At 41.9% G+C, this 15,942-nt stretch overlaps 1 protein-coding gene across 1 annotated transcript in view; it reads right to left on the bottom strand.

Annotated features, from left to right (window-relative positions):
• TDP1 (tyrosyl-DNA phosphodiesterase 1) overlaps window positions 1-15,942 on the bottom strand; it is a 123,433-nt gene that overhangs the window by 43,737 nt on the left and 63,754 nt on the right. The gene's annotated exons all lie outside the window — the stretch shown is intronic.

Below are 15,942 nucleotides of genomic sequence, written 5' to 3'. Positions count from 1 at the left end.
CCAAAGCCCAGAATTTTGTACAGTTATCAATCAATTATATAAAATAAATAATTGTAGCTATATTACTTGTCTACATGCATTTATTTATGTATTTATAGTATAAATAGCAAACATTTATTTGGAAGGACTTCTTTGAGGTGACTTTGCTGGACTTCTTGAAGGGTTCTTTGCTGGAGTCTTCTCAGGAGACTTGGCTGCAGGTTTTTCTGGAGTCTTGTCTGCTTTCTTACAGAAACTGTCCAAGGAGATTCTTAAAGGAGCTGCCCCGCAAATGGCTCCCAGAGGAGCAGCACCCTGCTGCTCCAGCCATGTGTCTGGAAGGGCATGGGGGGGTGCTGTGTGCCCCCAGATCTGCCCCAGCCACAGCCCGCCCCATCCTGATCAGATCCAGGGTTACAAGTCCCTCTGCCCCCGGTCTCATGACAAGTGGTAGGAGTTGCCAGAAACCCGCAGCCACTCAGCTCTGCCTGCTTCTCCCCAGTGGGGACAGCTGGGGGAGCAGCTGGATGAGCCTTGGGAGAAGCCGTGGCCACCCGGCTGCCCCCACTGGGGTGAGGCAGGCAGAGCTGCGCAGCTGTGGCTTCTCCCAAGGCTTGTTTGGCTCTGCCTGCCTTGCCCCAGTGGGGGCAACTGGATGAGCAGCCAGAGAGCTGCAGCTTCTCCTGCAGCCACCCAGCTCCGCCTGCCTCTCCCTGGTGAAGGCAGCCGGTGGAGCAGCCTGATGATTCGTGGTTTCTCTCGCTGCCCATAGCCCCTAGTTGCAGAACCTGGTGCAGCCATGGCCTCTGTCCCAGCCACGTTTGCCCCAGCCTCTGTCCCAGCCCCAGCCCCTCCCTCACCACAGGGGCCCTGATCTGCTCCCCGACAGCCCTTCCCTTCCCCTTCCCCCTCCCCTTCCACTAAAAGGCCAGTCTCTGTCTCCGGCATCTAGCGTCATAAAGTTGAAACCCAGGTCGGAACTTCGAACCTCGCGTGTCCATTTACAAACGGAATTGCGGTTCGTCATAACTCGAACTGTCGTAAGTTGAGGACTGCTTGTAATGTATTATGCAACTGAACATCATTTCAGCACTGTACGTTTATTCAACATCATTTTGATACGGAACATGCTCCCAGGGTCATAATGTAAAAGTAATAAACCTCAGCCTTTGAATTATCACCTAGAAAGCTGATTAATAATTGTGATTGAGCAGCTCTCTTTTAACTTGTTTCTTAGCTATCATCATGCCCAGAGATAAAACACTCACTTACTAATTGGGACCACTCACATTTCTCAAGACATTTAGTATTGAACACTTACGTAAGCTTAAAGGCATATTGTTTTGCTGCTATTTTTTTCTTTGATAAATGCCCTGGAGAGTATACAAATTGATTTTTAAGCCAAATTTTTGTTATACATCCAGCACCATAACAGAGCTTGATCCCTGTCCATTATCAGTCAAATTAAACTGAATGTTTAAGAGAATGTGTCCACTTGTATTGAGTAAATTTGTTTCAGAAACAAAATACAAAGTATATAATTGAATTGTGACTGACAATTGTAGATTCATTCTAGTTAGAAGTGTGGGTGGAAATCAATAAAGATAGATCAGAGCCACCATGAATTTCTGAGTTGGCTTGATCAGCAGCTGGTTCACAAGGATTATACGTTTTCTGACAGCACAAGGGTTATGTTTGCTGACAGATACTCCTTCTCACTCATTTCTACTCTTACTTCTATAGTCAACTCTATCAAATAATTCTCAAAGATGACATTTAAAAGGCCATAATACAAAAGAATACATTTTGAACTCCAAGGATACAGGCACAAATATCATTAGAAGTGACATATGTGTGCAAATAATTTATTTTGTTTGTTCAGGAACTGAACTGAAGATTTGGGCAGGGAGGAGAGAAATATCTGATCCAAACAACAGAATCCCCTCCCCAGTTTTTCATATCAACAGTCCCACTCCTTGGGAGAAAAAAAAAAATAAAACCTCATTTCTGCTTCAGCTAAACCGCTAAGCTAGAGAGTGCCCCCTCCGCACCATAACTTTGGTACCCAGCATCTCAATACCATACAACTGTTGGTACTGTTCATATCAGTACTTAAGAGCACATACAATACGATTTTACTTTGGGTATGGGGTGAAATCACCCTTGCTGGATAACCAGAAGGTTATGGTTGGTATGCAGTTCAACAGCAGTGGTCTACATGCAAGAGACAGTACTCACCTCACAGGCAGTAGGAGGAAGCTCTTTTCTACAAAAAAAAAAATCACTGACTTGCTGAGGAGGGCTTTAAACTAGGCACATCTGGGAGAGAGGGAGGAGGTTCTGCTGTTATACATGAATCCACTGCTGAACATGAATCCTCTTCCCATAATGACTCGAGAGAGGGCATCAACATAGTGGATACCCAGGGGAGCACCAATGCCCTAACATACCACAAGGCGACAGAAAAACTGAGGTGGACCAGATGGGAATGCAGGTGCCTTTATGGAAACGCCAGAAGCATGGGCAACAAACAGGAGGAACTGGCTCTTTTCCTGGTAGACGAGGATTTTGACCTCACTGGGTTGACGGAGGCCTGGTGGCATGTGACATATGATTGGGCAGTGGATTTTGAGGGCTATAGGTTCTACAGGAAGGACTGAGTTGGGAAGAAGGAAGGAGGGGTGGCCCTCTACGTAAACAACGGTACCCCTTCCCTGCAAGTCAGGTTTGATAGAATTGAGAGATCCCTCAAGACCCTCTGGGTCAAGATACAAGGTGGTTCAGGAGAGGAAGAACTGATGGTTGGAGCTTACTAGAGACCTGCCTCCCAAGAAGAGAAAAACAATCAGGCATTCTCCAGGGAATTGACTGAGGCAGCCAGAACTAAAGACCTGATCGTCATGGGTGACTTCAATTTCCCTGACATCTGTTGGAAGGACCATTTAGCTAGCTCACAAGTCAGTTAATTACTTGCCAGCTGATGACCTGTCCTGTCACAGGTTATTGAAGGACCAACTAGAGGCAAAGCCACTCTGGACTTGGTGCTTACCAAAGGGGAGGACATGGTAGGGGACCTGAAGATTGGAGGTATTCTGGGTGACAGTGACCACAATCTGATTAGGTTCACCATCCACCGCAAGGCTGAGATCCCAATTAGTAGAACAGAAGTCCTAGATTCTAGAAGGACAGACTTTGACAAACTCAGGAGACTAGTTAGAAAGGCCCTCTATGACCAGTGATTAGACAATTTGGGAGCTCAGGAGCAATGGTTCCTCTTCAAGGGAGCAATTCTCACTGCTGAAAAAGAGGCTATTCCCACATGATCAAGGAGCAGAAAAGGAGCCAAGAGACCCACTTGGCCCAACAAGGACATTAGGGAACTTTTGAAAAAGAAAAAAGATGCATATAATCAATGGAAAAAAGGTTCAGAAACCTGAGAAGAGTTCACTTGGATAACCAGGGTCTGCAGGTATGAGATACAGAAAGCCAAGGCACACATGGAGATCAAGCTGGCATCCAAAATAAAGGACAACAAAAAGTCCTTCTACAGGTATACGGGGAGCAAGAAAAAAAAAATCAAACTCCACTGTAGGACCCCTACTGAATACAGAGGGACAGCCCACAGTTGACCCCCACAAAAAGGTTGAGCTCCTAAATAAATACTTCATATCAGTATTCCAGAAAGCTAATAGGAGTTGTGCAGCTGTCCAGAAGCCCAGAGAACACAAGGAAACATACAGACAACATGAAATCAGTCCCAAACTGGTAAGAGCCCTCTTAGAACAACTGGATGCTTTCAAGTCTGCTGGGCCAGATGACCTACATCCAAGAGTCCTGAAAAAACTGGCTGAACTCATAGCATGTCCCTTGGTGAAGATATCTGAAAAGTTGTGGAACATGGGGCGTGGTCCTGGATGACTAGAAGGCCAACGTGGTGCCCATCTTTAAGAAAGGGAGTGGGGATGACCCTGCAAACTACAGACTGGTCAGTTTGACTTCAGTCCTTGGAAAATCTTTTGAAAAAATTGTTAAAGAGGCCATCAATCACACACTTGTAACTGATAGGGTGTTAAGAAACAACTAGCATGGCTTTGTGGAGGGTAGATCATGCCTGACAAACTTGGTGTCCTTTTACGACCAGGTAACTAACCAGCTGGACAAGGGTCATGAGGTAGACATCATTTACTTAGATTTCAGTAAGGCCTTTGATTCTGTCTCCCATAAAATTCTCTCAATCAAACTGGAGGGTACTGGCCTGGGGCAGTCTACAGTGAGGTGGGTGGATAACTGGCTTAGAGGCCAGTCCCAGACAGTTGTAATTGATGGGATGGCCTCATCCTGGAGGACTGTCGCCAGTGGTGTCCCACAGGGATCAGTGTTTGGACCCGTGCTTTTTAACATATTAATGACTTGGATGAGGGGGTGGAATGCTCTAGGATTACGTTTGCAAGTGACACTAAGCTGTGGGGAAATGTGGGCAGAGGACAGGGCAAAGATCCAGGACAACCTTGACAGATTGGTTCTATGGGCTGATCAGATGAGGCTCAGCAAGGAAAAATGCCAGGTCCTTCATCTGGGTAAGAAGAACCTTCACCACAACTATATGACAGGCGGTAGCCCACTGCCTGGCATGGCAGCTGAATGGGACCTGGGGGTCACAACTGACCAGAAAATGAATGAGCCAACAGTGCAAGGAAGTCGCCAGCATGGCAAACAGAACTCTGGCGTGCATCAGCCAATGTGTTGCCAACAGATTGAAGGAGGTGCTTCTCCTTCTCTACTCAGCATTCGTGAGGCCACAACTGGGGTACTGTGCCCAGTTTTGGGTGCTGCACTTCAAGAAGGATGCAGATAAACTTGAGAGGGTACAGAGAAGGGCCACCCACATGATTAGGGACCTGGAGGATAGGCCCTATGAGGAGAGACTCCAGGAGTTGGACTTGTTCAGTCTCAGTAAGAGAAGGCTGTGAGGTGACTTGATAGCTGCCTACAAATGTCAGAGGGGAACACCAGGATCTAGGGGAGCAACTCTTTAGGAACGCACCCTTTGGGAAGACAAGGACCAACAGTCGCAAACTAATACAGGGAAGATTTAGGCTGGACATAAGGAAGAACTTCTTCTCCATAAGGGTAACTAGAACTTGGAACACACTGCCAGCAGAGGTGGTACAGTCACCATCCTTGGAGGTGTTCAAGATGAGGCTGGATAAGCACCTTGTTGAACTAGTTTGAGCTCTTAAACCTCCAGCCTAGGGCACAGGACTGGACTCAATGATCTTACAGGCCCCTTCCAGTCCATTGACTCTATCACTCTATGCTGGTTAGAGCACTAGATGCTGATCTCTCTGCACTGCAAACAAACAAGTTATCAGTGAATATTCCCTGTCAACTAATGTGAAATTAAAGCAAGCTATGGTATTAATGTCTTTTATCTAAACCCTTTTGCAAAGCACCTGCTGAAAAGTCATTTGGATAGCTGAATTTATTCAAAAAAGTTAAACAGTTACAAGTTATAGTATCAAGCTTAAGAGTAGAGATGAAGTACTGTATTACATAAAGCTTAAGAAGGAAATGGTTTGTTACACAAAACCAAATTACAGATTGGTGGGGAAAAAAAAAAGTTTCCATTTAGATAATGGAGATTTGGATTACCAAATATGTACTCTAGTACATGTAAACAATAGTCCTACCTTTGGAGAACAAGTACCCCTCTGCTTCCCTCTCTGTGTACAGGAGGGACTCATCTGCCATTCATCCTCTGTGGAGTCACAATGGGAATGTGCAAGGACCCCATGCAGGATTCCCAATAAAAGAAAGTTACTGATATCAAAGAATGGGCCAAACCTACTAGTATCCTTTTGGTTCACCTGCCTAGTTCTCAAATGCTTATCTCAAGCACCTCATGGAATTGGATCTAATTCCCAAAAAACAGTATGTTTACTAGTTCCACTATCAGGGTCAGATCTCCAGGAAGATATACAGTCTTAAGCAAGTCAATCAATGCGGGCTCAAATTTATTAGGTGGAGGGAACAATATGATTAAGGTAATTGTTCACAGGGGTGAACAACTGATCCAATTTGAATGTGCCTCACACTTTCCTGATAATGCACAAAACCTTCAACATCTTATCCAGGTGTTGCTAAAGATGTTGGAATGCCTTACTCAAATGTATGGCAAAGGTTCTTGACATAGTGTGGTCTCTTGCAACACCTACACGTGTAAGTACTGGATGTTCTATGCTTTTGTCTTGCAGGTTCACTACCCTTGCAACTGGGGAATAATGGTATCTACAGAAGACGCATGCTGATTCCAGCACCTATTCCAGCCACTTGTAAGTGTACTGACAGGAGATACCAAGCATTCTCCAAAAGATTTTCGTCCAGTAACAGATTCTTTTGTCACAGCAAATGTAGGAGCAGAAGGCCAAACAACAAAAGTCTCTCAAATCAAAACTTCAGAGAAAGACCCTATATCTCTACACTTACTTGAATGCAAAGTCTAGCTGTCAGTCAACCTCCAGAGGGAATTAACAAGTTACCAAATGCTGCCTGCAAAGTATTTACATTAGTCTTAATTACAGTCAGACTCTCCAAAAATAAGGGAGAGGTAAAAGTCTATAATGAATAGAAAGCAGCTGTGTAAGAAGCAAAGGTTAATTTGGATTCAACTAATTAAGTTAGTAAGTACACTGGCTGATAGCAACCCATATTTTCAAAAGATCTGCCATATGCTGTTTATTGGAAAAAAATCAGTATCTTTTAATGCACTTTATTAAAAATTAAACAAAAATAAGACCAAGAATCATAATCAGAGGTAAACTACTATTAACACTACTAGACTAGAGCTAAGAAATAGTTAATACCAATATTTAATCAAGATAAAAAATGAACATCAATATTGGATTGGAATTAAATTAGATTAATAGAGAGAAAGTATTCCTAGAAATCCTGTAAAAAAAATTAAAGTGGCGGAGATCTATTTGGTTTTAAACCCCAAATAAAGAGCTCCACTTGAAGCAGGGTAATGGGAACTCAATTTTATTACTGAAATCAAATCACTGCGTAACATCTAAGCCAGGGGCAGGCAAAATGTGGCCTGCGGGCCAAATGCAGCCCGCCAGGCCATTCTATCCAGCCCATGGGGCCTCTAAAAAAATTTAGAAAATTAATATTTACCTGCCCCTGGCTGGCTGTCATGCGGCCCTCGATGGCTTGCCAAAACTCAGTAACCAGCCCTCTGCCTGAAATAACTGCCCGCCCCTGAATTCTAAGCCATCACTTCAACATTAACTAACCTCTCTCTTTGCATGATTCTTGTATATTGGCTAACCCATTCCTCTTCCCAACACAGGTAATACAGGCCTTAACAGAATGCACTGATAAACAGAAGTTTGACAAACCTTAATTAGTTTACAGATCAGTTTTAAGTACTTTAGGATTTGACACAAAATTAAGATCAAGAGTCCATGTGTATCTCTTTAACAATAACAATAAGGTGAATTATGATTCTTGACATCTTGGGATTGATCTGTCACTCTTCCTATATGCAATTTTCCAGGAGTTCCAACCCATACATGCACTTTCCCACCAAAAAAAGTGCTGCAGTGTCATCAAATTAGAAACAAAGAGAAAACATTAAATGAAGAGAAATAAAATACTCAGATTGTGACAGCTGAAAATTGTGTCTAAAGGTGCTTGCTGAATGCTGTGAAGATTAGACCAAGTGTTTTTCTATCATTTGTTCAGATATTAAGCTATATGTTGTGGTTAAGAGCCTAATTAAAGTCAAAGAGTAATGAGGCCTAGTAAATTTAGCAAGGCCTTGTAGAAGTAGTGGTAGGCTTTGTGGCATAGTTAAAATTAACCTTATCAGAAGAATGCAAGGCTTGTACTGCTATTGGTCAGTCCTAACAATAATTATAATGGGAGAATCTGGATGGCTGTAAGTTATCAGCATAGCTCAGAAGTTATAAATTGGCTGACACATCCGGAAATCTTTTAGAAGGAAGACGCAGCTCTGTAAAAGAAACTACCGATTTGGAATTAGCTGCTAACCTGGATTCGTGGGCTAGTGGATCTCAAGGAGCCTGAGGACTGAATACCAGGGTCCCCCTCAGACAGCACTGATTGGGGACGCCTGACTTCGCTGAGCTTTGCAGAAGAGGAATTTGTCATACATCAGGCATCCGAGGGGACTGCCGATAAGTTGCTGATGCAAATTGTTATCGTCTGTCCTTGTTGTTTTGTTACTACTTGTAGTCATGTTTTTAAGTCGATAAACCTTTTTTACCTTCTTACCCCCAACCATACTCTCAATCCCAAACCCTCTGCTGGCAGCTAGGATACAGATAACCATGGTTTGCATTTTTTAGATCCTTCACTCTTTGATCTAACATGGAACTAGAGCTGTGGCTGCAGTCAAGAACCAGATGACTGCAGAGGTGGCACAGCACTTCAAGACAGTGGGTTCTTTGGGTGCCAGAGAACTTGTCATAAACTGGAAGAAATTTTTCCTTTATCTTCAATTCCTGGCTGGCTTTAGGCATCAATAATGTAAAGCTTCCATCAGATGGCTTGCTGACTCAAAGAAAAAGCCCCTCAAGGTTTTCCCTTTCTTTTCATTTTTTTCTAGTTCTTGTTGACCCCATCTTATAATTCCCTCATTGTGAGGTCTTCAAGCAGGTCAGGTAGAAAGTATGCCATGGATCCAGACATAATGGCCCAATCAGGTCAGAATAGGTACCTTTGGGCTAGTGTCAATTTGGGTAAATCAAGGGTTTTAAAATCTGTTTCCTATGTATTGTACATAAATCAACAGTTTACAACACACAAAATGTAAGGGGGGGCGGGGAGGAAGGGAAGGGGAATTCTCAAAAGAACATTTTCAGTAGAAATGTTTCAAAAGAGACCTAACAAAGGAACTGTGTGAAATTAGAACATGCAGTTGGGATACGACCATGGGTGGATCTAGAATTCTGAAAAGTGGGGTGCTGATGGTAAGCAGCATAGTCTCATATAAAACAACACATTTCTTTCATTAAAAATAAACTAGAAGCTTTACTAATATGCTAGGGCCTTGCGCTATGATTATTCAGTTTAAGATTGAAGCAAAAATGGATACAAACATTTTATTGGAATAAGTTAAATATAGTCTGCAGGACTGTGAAATGGAGTTACATTACCAAGAGCAGCTAACAGCAGAATTGCAGAAGAAAAGATAGCTTGATTAGTAGAACATTGAGACCATTATAAAGGAGAAAGAGTGGTTAACACCCCTGGAATGCAGAGTTCAGAAGGGATCAGGTACACACTGCATTCCCCTCTTCCCCACCCTTACATCCCCCCCCACCCCACAGATGTTTCTGTATCAGCCTTGATTGCAGTCTACACCTTACAATGAAGTAAATAGCAGTAGTGTGCTAACAACAGCAAAGTGAACAGACTTCTGAGGGGATCAACTGCATCAACACCGTATCCATATTAGTATGCAACAACTTAGTGAACAGGCATGTTAAAAATGACTGACAGACCAGGAATCCCAAACTTCCAAGCTTTTCCAACTAAAAACTACAAACTTTCAATAAATAAGTTTAAATAAAATTATGTGGCTTTTAGGAGCATTTTTACCTCTTTATACAGAGGTTGCAACTGACTATTCAGCATGTATGTCCAGCCAATCTTTCCAGCAGCATTATTGTTTATGTCTTAATCTATCAAGCTTTACATTAAGTAGTTCCTCAGTAACGTACCATATTTTTATACAGAGCAGGCATTATAGCTCAGCTTATAACAAAGAAATTTGGCAAGTGATCTTTAGTAGTGCATCTTTACCCTTCCCCAAATTTTGACTCAGATTATAAAATTACTTCTAAATTCTCACGAACAAGGACAATCATGCTTCAAGATCTTAACACCCCTTTTAAATAATTAGGGGGGAAAAAAAGAATCAATATCTATTAAATCACTTTAATTAATATCCAAACTTACCATATTTAGTCATATATAAAAGATAACCCTACTTATAAGACAATCCCCCAATAGATTTTATATATGGAAAATGTATAAATTTGATATAATTTTCTAAGTACAGAATCTAATTATTGGAGGTTTGCTTTGAATTCCCCCCCTTCCACTGCTACAGTAGAGGAAATAAATAAGGCAGCCCCTATGCCCTCTGTCTCCCCCCAACTTCTTCCCCCTGCAGCCCCTGCCGTGAACCTAGCAGACCCTTCTCCCCTTGAACACATGGAAGTGAAGAGCAAATTTAAAATCACTGATCTTGAAATAAACATAGCTGTAATAATTTGCATGTAGTACCTGCAGACTTAGTTCATCCAAAATAGATGCATTTAATCTTTTTTGAAACCGCTGCAAGTTTTAGCACATGTACTCCATAAACACACTTTTAAGCTGCACTTTGGCACCTATTTATATATAGTACAAACTATGCATGATATTAGTCCAAAGCCAAAAGGCTCATGATTATATATTTCACTGGGCTGGGCCCCAGCAAAGTCAACAACATTTCAAGCCATGATGATCCCAGAGCTCAGCATGTGTGTACCCCAGATAGATCCTGGGGTGGGGAGGGTATGTGGTAATTAGCTCTCCACTCATGACTGGAACCAGGTGTTCATAAGGAGTCCTGGGATCCTTCAAAAATCTATATGCAAATTAGGCGCAGGGCAACCTGGTCCGGCTCCGCCTCATGGTGGGGAAGGGGCATATGGATTACATGCAACAGGCTGAGGGAGGGGGATGACAAAGGAATTCTGAGTGAACTGTCTGGGGCCATTTGGTGATGCTCTCCAGACATTAAATGCTGGCAAAGAAATAGGAATAATTGGAAATGGGAAAGAAAGGCACAACTTAGCTGTGCAAGTGAAGACGAAGTCAAGATGTATACAATGTAGTGGCTTACAACTTCAAAAAGATTCGGTGCTGAGGGGGAATGCACTCAATGGACACTACCACATATCTTATTCAGATGGGCTCCACTACCCTAGTGTTGTAGTAGGTTTCTAACAGTATGATTTCCCATTATGGGCCATGTGTTTTATAGTCATGCTTAGTGTTGGTGATTTTAATTTACTTTGTAGTTGGTTTCCATTACTAACCACATGCTGCTTTGTATATAATGAGGTTTCCTTGTATGCAAATGTAAGATAAGGGGCTTCCCCCAGTTCCCCATGGTGACTGTGGAAAACAAACCTCATCTTCTGTTTGAGTAAATATGATATTTTGACCAAACATTTACACTGAGTGTGAACAGAATTATATGTGCTGCTTCTTATGATCTCTTGCCAAAGACAGGATCTTATTAATTGCAGGGCTTCATCACACGGAAGAACAATGTACAATAGCAGTAGCAACTCTACACATTTATCATACAGTATGATAACAGTGCAGACTAATATTAAAAAAAGTCACCCAATATTTTAAATTAGAATTCCATTTAATTGTTTTTTAAAAAGTGCAATAGTCTGATTTTTCAATGCAAATATAAATCAATAGCAGCACTGTAGCAGAAGAGTTCAGCAGCATACTTTGAAATACATTGAGTTTTCATTAGAAGATTTTAACTTCAGTAAAACATTACTCAGAAAAGATTTTTGAGTATTCCACTATTTCACTTCTGTAAAAAACTGCTCTTTTAAATATATATGCTAATTAAATCATGCCACGTTGAACAAATAATCCCCACCAATGTCAGAAATGTATGCATGCTTAAGACCTAAAACTAAACACAAAGCATGAGGTCATAACTGATGGCATTTAGACAAACCCTAGCTATTAGCAACTCAGCATGTATACAACCCAAGTGTGCTGCAGAGATATACTCTTCAAATAAAATAAATCTAGATTTCATTGATTTGGCGCATTAACGTTCTCCAAGACTTTAATTGTGATAAAGAACGACACAGTACAATTTATATTTGTTACTCTTATGCACCCTTTCACGTTATTTTTCTCTTATTCATAGATTTTTACTTTATCTTAATTAATCTAGTCCCTTGAATGATTGCATACCTCCTGTGCAGGAAAACATTAAATTTTCTACAAAAAAAATTTGAAGCTACATCCAATACTTTTCCCACTTACAAAACTAAGTTGTCTATACTTTTCCCTCCAACGGACAAAAAGTAAAAATATCAGTTCAAATTAAATGACAACTATTCTATTTTTTTCCCCGTGGTTTTGATAGCCTCTTGAATAAGGGTATAAGGAAAGCTCACTGCATTTCTGAGTTTGCACGTGCCTCCCCAGGAAATCTGTTACATGCCATGCAAAAATAAACAGTTTCATCCTTTTCATTTGAAAAACATGGTTGCTTTTGGTCATTGTTCCACCCAAAGACTCTTTTGAACTTCAGTAGAGGAACAGAAAAACTATGACACATCACACTTGGACAAAGGAGAAGAGGTTGATGTTATCTATTTGGACTTCAAAAAAGCCTTTGACTTGGTCTCCCATGAAATCCTCATAGTTAAACTGGGGAACTCCAGCCTCAACCACCGTATGGTCTGATGGCTTGGGGACCAGCTCCATGGTCGGACCCAGAGAGTGACAGTAGCCGGAACCATGCCAAAATGGTGCATAGTGACCAGTGGTATCACCCAGGGCTCCATACTTGGACCAGTACTCAAACATATTTATAACCATCTAGATTCAGGTATCAGAAGTGGACTGGCTAAAAATTCACTGATGACACCAAACTGTGGGGAAGCATGGTCATATTACAGGATAGGTTGGCAATTCAGTCCGAACTGAACAGGCTCGCAAGGTGGGCGGATCAAAATCTGATGGCATTCAACACTGAGAAACGCAAAGTGCTCCACATCTGGAAAAAGAATCCACATCATACCTATAGGCTTGGCAGTGCTACACTCTCTAGCACTATGACCAAAAGAGACTTGGGGGTCACGACTGACCACAAGATGAACATGAGATACCAATGCGATGCCACAGCCAGCAAAGGAAACAAAACCCTGGCTTGCACCCATTGATGCATCTCATGCAAGACCCAGGAAGTCATCCTCCTGCTGTACTTGGCCTTGGTGAGGCCACAGCTGGAATACTGCATTCAGTTCTGGGCTCTGCACTTTAGGAAGGATGTGGAGAAGCTTGAGAGAATCCAGGAGAGCCATGTGCATGATCAGAGGACAAGAGAACAGGTTTTATGAAGAAAGGCTGAGAGGCATGGGACTCTTCAGCCTGGAAAAGCAAAGGCTCAGGGGCAACTTGGTGGCAGCCTATAAGTATATAAGGGGTGTGTACCAGAAACTGGGAGAATATCTGTTCACCAGGGCACCCCAAGGGAAGACAAGGTCTAACGGTCACAAACTCCGGAAAGAACATTTTAAGCTGGACATAAGAAAAAAACTTTTTTACCATCCGAGTCCCCAGAGCCTGGAATAGACTCCCCCCAGAAGTGGTGCAAGTACCTACTCTGGAAACCTTTAAGACACACTTGGATGCCTATTTTACTGGGATCATTTGACCCCAGCAGACTTCCTGCCTCTTGGGCAGGAGGTTGGCCCCATGATCTTGCGAGGTCCCTTCCAGCCCTAATATCTATGAAATCTATGAAATTACAAAATTCAGTATCAACAAACCCAATCATTCACAAATGAGTGAAAACCCCAATATTATGATATTAAATTCAAGTGATTTTTATTTTAAAGTCAGTAATTGAATTTAGGTTCCTTTTATTTGTCTTCTGGTTACTTCATCCTCAAGTTTTTTCATATCTGTCCATAACTAAAATAACTTTTGTGTCAATGCTCAGATTATAAAATAATCATATGTTAATACTAACCTTTGGGGCATCAATAAACACATCATCTGTACTTGTACATCTGTACTTGTAATAGATCTTGAGTATGATCAACAATACATATTCTCCTAACAGAATTATACTATAAAGGGTGGATAGGTATTCAATTACCATAGTATATCCAGCATGAGGAACACACACAGGACAATTACAGCACTTTGCCACTAGGTAGCAGAGGAACAGGTAATAATTGCTTATTTGCATCATTATAGAGCTACCCTGGGGTGGAAGCAGACGGACAAAACCTAAATTGGTACAACTTGCACAGGTAGAATGTTATCACTGATTCATGCAGAGGTAAATCTGCACAATTGGACAAAGTTTTACTAGTTTAGGGACTAAGCCAATGTTAGTCTACATAAAGCCAAAACTTATATAAATAGAATGCACTTGGCTATTTTGAAATGAGCCAATTTAAGAAAAAAAAAATCACAAGTCTCATTAAAGCTCCACCAAAGTTATCCATATGTGCTAAATAGATCAACCACTATTTATTAATATAACAGATAACCCAGAAGTGCTCAGAGTTCACTTAACTCTGGTCCAGTTGCAGTCAATGGGAGTTAGATCTTTCATTAATGGGAACAGAACCAGGACAATGCAAAACACTTCTGAAATGTACCTACTTCCACTAATATATTTATGCTTGCCTCAGCTAGGACTGAATTTAGTCCATCTTGATTAGTTAGTGCCCAAAAGACTGAACTGAACATTTGCTTATACTTGGATAAAAGCCTGGAAAATCCTCTGCAATGACAGTTGCTGGTAGGAAGAAACAGAAATCCATTATTTAGAAGATTTAAAAAATTTCCTTTTTTTCTTAATTTTTAATTCTTGTCATCTGTGGGGTACTGACTGAGATAGAAGGTATACTCCCTCTTGCCTCTGAAAGAGCAACAGAATAATACATATTTTGATTATCTCAATTTAACAAGTTACATGAACTACAAAGCAGCATGATGGTAGGAATTTGGAATGATTCAGATTCATAGATTGTAAGGCCAGATGGGACCTCAGAAAATCATCGGGTCCAGCCCCTGGCACCAAGCAGGAAAGATAACTGAGGGTCAGGTGACCCCAGCAAGGTGAATGTCTAAGCCTCCTCTTGAGGATACTTCCATGGTAGGTGATCGCACCACCTCTGGAGGAAGTTTATTCCAGAGTCTGGACACCCTGACTGTGAAGACATTTTTCCTAATGTTGAGCCTGAATTGATCTTCCAGGAATTTGTGGCCATTACTCCTGTTCTCCCCTCAGGTGTCCTGGTGAACAGTTGCTCACCAAGTCCTTGATGCACTCCCCTAGTGTAGCGGTAAGCTGCTACTAGGTCCCCTCTCAGCCTTTTCCTCAGGCTGAAGAGTACCAGATCCCTCAGTCTTTCCTCGTATGGCTTGCTGTATAAGACTCTTATCATATGGGTGGCTCTTCTTTGGACTCTCTCAAGCTTGTCCAAATCCTTTTTAAAGTGTGGTGCCCAGAACTAGACACAGTACTCCAGCTGCAGTCTCACCAGTGCTGAGTAAAGCGGAAGAATCACCTCCTTGGTTTTTTGCTGGAGATGCATCGATTGATGCATGCCAGAGTATCATTTGCCATACTGGCTACCGCATTGCACTGTCGACTCATATTCATACTGGTCCCTTTCATTTGTGGTGTTCATGAGTTTGGTGCCACCAGACCTGTAAGTGTGTTGGGGGTTGCTCATCCCAAGGTGGAGCACTTTACATTTCTCAATGTTGAACTTCATCAGATTCTGATCCGCCCAACTTGCTAGCCTGTCAAGGTCTGCCTGTGACTGTAGCCTATCTTCAAGCGTGACCATGCTCCCCATAACTTGTAACTTTATTACAGCATATAAGGATCTCTCCAGGAAGGAAATACTGGATTATAAAAGGCTCTTTAATATGGCTAAAGAGGGAGAGGCCAAGACTGGAAGCTAAAGCAAGGCACATTCAAAATAGACATAGCAAGCAAATTAATATTGAACTGTTAGAGCAAATTACCAAGAGAACTGATGAATTCTCTGCCTCTTGTAGCTCCAAAATAAGGCTCAGAGCTTGCTTTGGGAAGATAGAATGAAGAGAGTAAGGGGGAGGGGCAAGGAACCAGGCCAGCTGTAGGGGATC

Source organism: Alligator sinensis, unplaced genomic scaffold, assembly GCF_000455745.1.
Source record: "Alligator sinensis unplaced genomic scaffold, ASM45574v1 scaffold281_1, whole genome shotgun sequence".
Classification (NCBI taxonomy): domain Eukaryota; kingdom Metazoa; phylum Chordata; order Crocodylia; family Alligatoridae; genus Alligator; species Alligator sinensis.
This window is presented reverse-complemented; position numbering and strand designations above follow the sequence as displayed.